We start from the raw sequence: 6465 nt of genomic DNA, 5'->3' as shown, positions 1-6465 counted from the left end.
AACGGCATCTGCTGTTGATCTGTTGTGATGGAGTGGATCTGTGTCACTCCTTAGGAAGGAGTTGATATATTTCATCACCAACCTCTCAAAGCACTTTATCCCAGTGGATGGAAGTGCTACTGAATGATAGTCAAGTATTATGTATTGCATTGTACTGATGCTGCTAACTTAACAAATTTGATGTCACATGCCGGTGATAATAAATCTGATTCTGATTCATTGGGTGCCGGTATGATTGAACACTGACTGAAGCAGGCAGGTACCTCAGACTGCCAAAGTGAGAATAAAGGTATAGTAAACACTCCAGCCAGTCAATTAGCAACAGGGACACTGTCTGGGTCAGATGTTTTCCATGGTTCACCCTCCTGAAGGATGCTCTCACTTTGGCCACAGAGTCTGAAATCACAGGGTTGTCAGGAACTGCAGGAGTTCATGAAGGTGCTTCCTTGTTCAGATGGTCAAAGCAAGCATAAAAGGCATTGAGCTCATCTGGGAGTGAGACCTTGTCACATTGTTGCTTGGTTTCACTTTGTAGGAGGTGATGCAAGCCCTCCCACAGTTGTTTGACATCCTCCCCTTATTCAAATGTGGTCCGGAATTGCAATTTTGCACCTGAGATGGTTTTCAGTGGTCTTCCCCTCCACCATAAGATTTAGAAAAGGTACATAAACACTGCCTTGTTATTGCTTTTTTTGCATTATATTATTTATCTAATTTACTGTAATTTTGTCTTTGCTCTGCACTGCTCGTATAAGAAAGTGATAATAAATTTGTTTCTGATGCCTTTTAAATTCTGTCATAGTGTGATACCTGTCCCACCACACCCTCAGTCAGCACATTTCAGACTCTAACCACTCTGTGAAGAAACCACCCCTTCAAGTTCCCTCCAAATCTCCCGCTTTTTACTTTATACCTACTCTCTATTTATTTTACTTTATACCTGCGCCTTCTCGAGAAAAAAAACTGCTCCCTATCCTCTCTTAACTTAGAAATATATCAGGTAGCTCAGCCTCTGACACTCCTGGACAAGAAAACCTGAACTATCCAATATCTCCTTATAACCAAATGCTCTGATCCAGACCACATTGAGAATCTTTGCAACTTCTCCCATGTACTTGTAGCCTTCTTATAATGTGGCATCTTGAACTGCACATAATACTCCAGGTGTAGCCTATCAAATATTTAATCTCCCTTTCTTCTAACCAGCTAGCTAATCTTCTTGGCTCTGCCTGAAACCTCAGCACATTCTCAACGCTGAACTTTGTTTTGCTTATTCACAGTGTAGACTCTGCCTTCAGCATTGCCATTTATTGCTATCTCTAACTCCTGAACTGGAGGTATTGAAGAAGCAACTGCATTAATGGGTCTGGTGACTCACACAAGCCAGACTGGGTATAGAAAGTACATTTCCTCCCCCAAAGAACAACAGATGATCATGGTCACTTTTACTGAAATTAATTCCAAAATTACTGAAAACATTTATTTCTATTGTGTTATACATAATCATACAGCACGGAAATAGGCCATTCAGCCCAATTGATCCATGCTGACCAAAATGCCCATTAAAGCTAGTTCTCCGTGCCAGCATTTGGCCCATACAATTCTGTACTTTTCCTTTCCATATTTCCATTCATGTATCTGCCCTAATAACTTCCTCTGGCAGCTCATTCTGCATACATACCACCCCCTGTGTAGAAAAGTTGCACCTCAAGCTTCTATTAAATCTCTCCTCTCTGATCTTAATCCTATTCCCTCTAAATCTTGATTCCCAAACCTGGAAAAAAGATTATCTGCGTTTACCTTATCTATGCCCCTCAAGATGTTGTACACATCTTCAACACCACTTCCCAATTCCCCTATGCTCCAAGGAATAAAGTCCTAGCTTATTCATTCTCTCCCTATAACTCAGTCCCTCAAGTCCTGGGAACATCCTTATCAACTTTTTCTGCCTTCTTTCCAGTTTAATATCTTTATGGCCAAAATTAAACATAAAACTCCAATCATTCTTCTTCCCCTTGGTCCATAAAAGCTGAAATTCAGTTTCAAGTCTACCTTCCTATTTGTATTTTCTTACACCAACCAGCATCCCAATTTTTGCTTTTACATCTAACCCAGATAATGAAAAGCAAATGGCAGGATTGAGCAAATGAAAACAAAACAGAGGCTTGGGACAGAAGGCATAAAGACTTTGACAGAAGATGGCTTCCAACACAAATTACCTCCACTTTCTCTGATAATGTAAATACACAGCCACTAGTACATCTTTCATGGTTTAGTTTCAATAACTTAGGTCTATATGCCTTGGAGTGTAGAAGAATAAGATTTCATTGAAACACACCAAATTATTCCAGAGCCTGACATGGGGAGATGCATGTTTCACCTTGCTGAGATGACTAGAACCAGAAGTCAAAGTAAATCAATGGAAATCCAAGAAACTGCAGATACTAATGTGGAAATAAACTACTGGAGGGACTCAGTGGGTCACACATCTCTGGAGGGAGAGCAAAAGTCAACATTACTGATCGAGACTATGCATCAGGACTGAGAATGTAAAAGGGAGATAGCCAATATAAAGAGGCAAGAGGGAGGGGCGAGACATGGGCTGGGAGATGTTAGATTAGACTGTGTATTTGTTATTTTCTATGCAGTTTAATTTTTGTATATCTGCTTGTGTTTTCATTTAATTACTTATGTGTATGCAATTGTTCAGTGTGTTTCCTAATGATTGCAGTTCTTTGGTATTCTGGAAGCTTCTTTGATATCATTTGAAAAGGGGCTGTCTGATTAGTTAACTCTTATTTACAACTTTGACTGGAATGCCTGTTATCCATGGTATAAAAGATCAGAGTATTGGGGTTCTTGATATCTTTTCTTTGTTCTCTTAGCACTTAATAAGCCATCATGAGCAACAACTTCTATACCTCCTTCTTGACTTCTGAAAGAACCTTGAATCAAAAACATCAGGTTGCAACAGACACAATAGGTGGAATTAGATTAAAGTCAATTTTATTGACATATGCACAGGTGCATTACAAAAACTTGCAGCAGCATCATAGGCGCATAGCATCAAAAAGAACAACAAAAAGTTAACATATATTGTACAGTTTGTACAATAAAGAACACAATTAGAACACAAAGTCTATTTTAGGGCAAAGTGATCAAAATAGACTAAGTGTTGCTAAACTGTAGTGAATAGGATTGAACAGGTTGGTTCTAGAACTGAATGGTTGATGAACAGTAGCTGTTTCTGAAGCTGGTGGTAAGGGACTTCACCAGCCCAATGGTAGCTGTGAGAAGATGGCATGACCTGGATGATGGGCATCATTGATGGTAGATGTTCACTTCTTGATGTAGTTCTTCCTATAAATACTACTAATACACTATAGATACTACTAATATACATCCCTCTTCGAGGTATACATCCTGAGGAGCAATGTGCCCATATGTTATTAGGCTGAGGAGGGGATGATGAGCAGCGGGAGATGCAAAGGTGAAGGGGAGAGTGGACATAGCAACAAAAGCTGTAAAGTGAGGTGAAGGCAACAAATGTCTGCAGATCCTGGAATCTGATAAGGCAGGTAATGTGAAAGATCAGAGTCTTAAACAAGGATTATTTCTTAACCCATGAATGCTTAGAATTCCTTACCTTGGAGGCTCAGTCACTGAGTATATTGAGTCATTGAGAACTCTGGCTCTCTCAAAGTTACCTCATTATGGCCCTTGTACCTTATTGTCTATCAAAGCTGCAACTTCTCTGTGACTGTCCTGAATTATGTTTGTTTTCTCCCTTTGTACTACCTCAGTGTACTTGTGTATGGCATGATCTGGCTGGATGGCACGTAAGCAAAATCTTTCCATTGTTTCTCTGTTAGCATAACGATAATAAATCAATTGCCAGTAACACACAATCTGCTGGAGGAACTTGGTGGGTTAAGTCGCAACTGTGTGTGTGGGAGGGGAGGGGAGAGATAAATAGTCAACATTTCGGGTCAAGTCCCTGCACCAGGGCTCAGTCCTGATCTGATGCAGGGTTTCAACCCAACTTCAGCAATTCCTTCCTCCCCACATATGCTGCTCAACCCACTGAATTCCTCCAGCAGATTGTTTATTGCTCAAAGGTCCAGCATTTGCAGTCTATAGGGTCTCATTTACCAGTACGAGAGATGGAAATCACAAAGATTTTTATACATTCCGGGAACAAAGACATATAGTAAGCATAGGAAGGTGCACTAAGATAAATGACTAACCTTGACCAGATCTGAAGAGCTGAACGGATACCTTCTCCTCTAGTTTCTCATGCACTCATATGGTGGCTATCATCCACAGTGGACAAAGACAGCGTCTACCACTACATTCTAGAATTTGGAATATATACTTCATAACACTTTAACTTACACACTTTCTCTCTGGATAGTGTAACATTATGAGCTCCAAGACTTTCATCAGTGGCTACTTTCAATGTCTATCTCTATCATTCATTTTTGTTCCACAGTAGGACAGGTATATTCTTTAACATTCATTTTCTGACATCAAATACCTACCTGACTGAGGTGGAGGGGACGGGTGGAGAAGAGAGAATGTCCAGATACATTTAAGTACCTACTGCTCATGAAATTATTATCAGCAATCAGACAGAATGGCATTAAACAGGTATACATTAAGCATCACTGTATTGGTGTCTACCAAACTACTGCAGCCAGAAATGCTACAGACCTTTACCTGATCAGTAGTCAGCAGATTTCAGCTTGCAATATACGGACCTTGATATCATACACTAGGACTACACTTGGGTGTTCCTGACCTATTCAAGGAAACAAAAAAAAATCCCAGTGATTCTCTCCAAGTCACAGTGGTGCGGCTAAAGAGCAGCTACCAGCTCCAGTAATCAAGATTCAATCTTAAACCCAGCTACCATCTTTGTAGAGATTGTACTTCTTCCTGACTGTGTGGGCTGGTAGGTTAGTTGCCCACTGCAAGTTGCCCTTTGTGTATAGGTGAGGGGTAGAATCTTGGGGAGTTGTTGGGAATGTGGGGAGAATAAAATAGGACTGGAGTTAATGTGTGGTTGATTGTTGCACAGACAGGGGTGAAGGGCCTGTTCCCCTGTTATACTCCGATGATGAATAAAACTATGCAGTGCTTATCGGGATGAACAATAAATATGCTCTTGCCCACTACGACTACATTCTCCTCACTTCACCCAACACACCCCAATGAAACACACATGTACTTTGAATTTAGCTTGTTTTATTTATTTATTTATTGAGAGACAGTGCATAACAGGTCCTTCCGGCCCTCCGAGCCACACCACACGGTAGCCCCTGATTTAACCCTCACTGGACAATTTACAATGACCAATTAACCTACCAACCGGGACACCCTTGGACTGTGAGAGGAAACTCACACAGTCACAGAGAGAATGTACAAACTCCATACAGACAGCAGTGGAAATCAAACCCGAGTCACAGGTACTGTAAAGCATTGTGCTAACCACTATGCCACCGTGTTGCCAATGACCGTCACCATTACACAATCGTAATTTAAGAACTCCTCCGCCCTGAGGATGGCCTCATCGTGGCATAAGAGGCAGCCATGGACCTACATGTTAGAATGCAAATAGGAATTGGAATTAAAATGGGAATGCAGGTGCTCAATGAAGCAGTCCCCTAATTTATGATGTATCTCACCAATGTAGAGGAGGCTGCATTGGAGCACTGGTTACGATAGACGATCCCAGCAGACTTGCAGGTGAAATGATGCCTCACCTGGAAGAACAGTTTGGGGCGCTGAGTGGAGGTGAGGGAGGAGGAGAATGGGTAGGTGTAGCACTTAGGCCACTTGCAGGGATAAGTGCTGGGAGGGACAAATAGAAAGCAGAGTAGGGGTTGGGGAGGTAAAGATGTGTTTAGTGCTAGGATCCCTTTGGAGATGGCAGACATTGCAGAGAATTACTTGTTGGATGAGGAGGCTCATGGGATAGTAGGTAAGCATTAAGAGAAACTCTAGCCCTGTTAAGGTAGTGGAAAGATGAGGTTTGTGGATGTCCAGGAAATGGAGGAGATGCAGGTGAGAGCAGCATTAATAGTGGAGAAAGAGAATCCCCATCCTTTGAACCTGGAAAGGAAAGCCTCATCCTGGGAACAGATGTGGCGGAGACAAAGGTACTGAGAAAAGTGAATAGCCTTTTTAAAGGAGTCTGGGTGGGAAGAGGTATAGTCAAGGCAACAGTGGGAAACAGTTGGTTTATTAAAGATATTAGTCAACAGCTTGTCTCTAGAGACAGAGACAGAGAGATCAAGAAAAGGAAGAGAGGAGCCATAAATTGACCAAGTGAATTTAAGGGCAGGGTGGAGGTTTGAGGCAAAGTTGATGAAGTTGATGGGTGCATGAAGCAGCACCAATGCAGTCGTCAATGGTAGCAGAGGAAGAGTTGGGGAACATTACTAGGGTAGGTCTGGATTATAG

The sequence above is a fragment of the Hypanus sabinus genome, chromosome 10 (assembly GCF_030144855.1).
Source record: "Hypanus sabinus isolate sHypSab1 chromosome 10, sHypSab1.hap1, whole genome shotgun sequence".
Classification (NCBI taxonomy): Eukaryota; Metazoa; Chordata; class Chondrichthyes; order Myliobatiformes; family Dasyatidae; genus Hypanus; species Hypanus sabinus.
The sequence above is the reverse complement of the archived record's forward strand: the minus strand, read 5'-3'. Positions refer to the sequence as shown.